Raw genomic sequence first — 577 nt, forward strand, 5'->3', positions numbered from 1 at the left:
TGTTGCGGGGTCTGTCCCAACATCCATCTCAGTATTTTAGAGGCTTCATAGACAGTTAGTCAGTTAGTATTGAGTCTCTCATCTGTGTATATATATGAGTATTCTATTTTTGAGACTCGAGCTGCCTTTTGGCAGATTTTATCAGTTGGGTTGTTTTATAACCTTTCATTGCATTAAGTTATTCTGTTGAGTTAGGTTTCTGCTGAGTTAAGGAAAGCCAGGCCAAGGGTTCGCTTGGGGCCCAACAATGGTCTTTGAGTGGCGGCCACGTCCAGGGTGTAGGCTCGGGGCGTGACAATAGGTGGGTGTGGGGGGTGGGAGGGCATGGGTGGGTGTTAGGGGTTATAGTCTGTGTATATATATATAAATATATTCTATTTGGAGACACGAGTTGCCTTTTTGGCTAGATTTTATTAGTAAGGTTGTTTTATAACCTTTCATTGCATTAAGTTATTCTGTTGAGTTAGGTTTCTGCTGAGTTAAGGAAAGCCAGGCCAAGGGTTCGCTTGGGGCCCAACAATGGTCTTTGAGTGGCGGCCACGTCCAGGGTGTAGGCTCGGGGCGTGACAATAGGTGG

This window comes from Solanum tuberosum, unplaced genomic scaffold (assembly GCF_000226075.1).
Source record: "Solanum tuberosum cultivar DM 1-3 516 R44 unplaced genomic scaffold, SolTub_3.0 scf00207, whole genome shotgun sequence".
In the NCBI taxonomy this organism is placed as follows: Eukaryota; Viridiplantae; Streptophyta; class Magnoliopsida; order Solanales; family Solanaceae; genus Solanum; species Solanum tuberosum.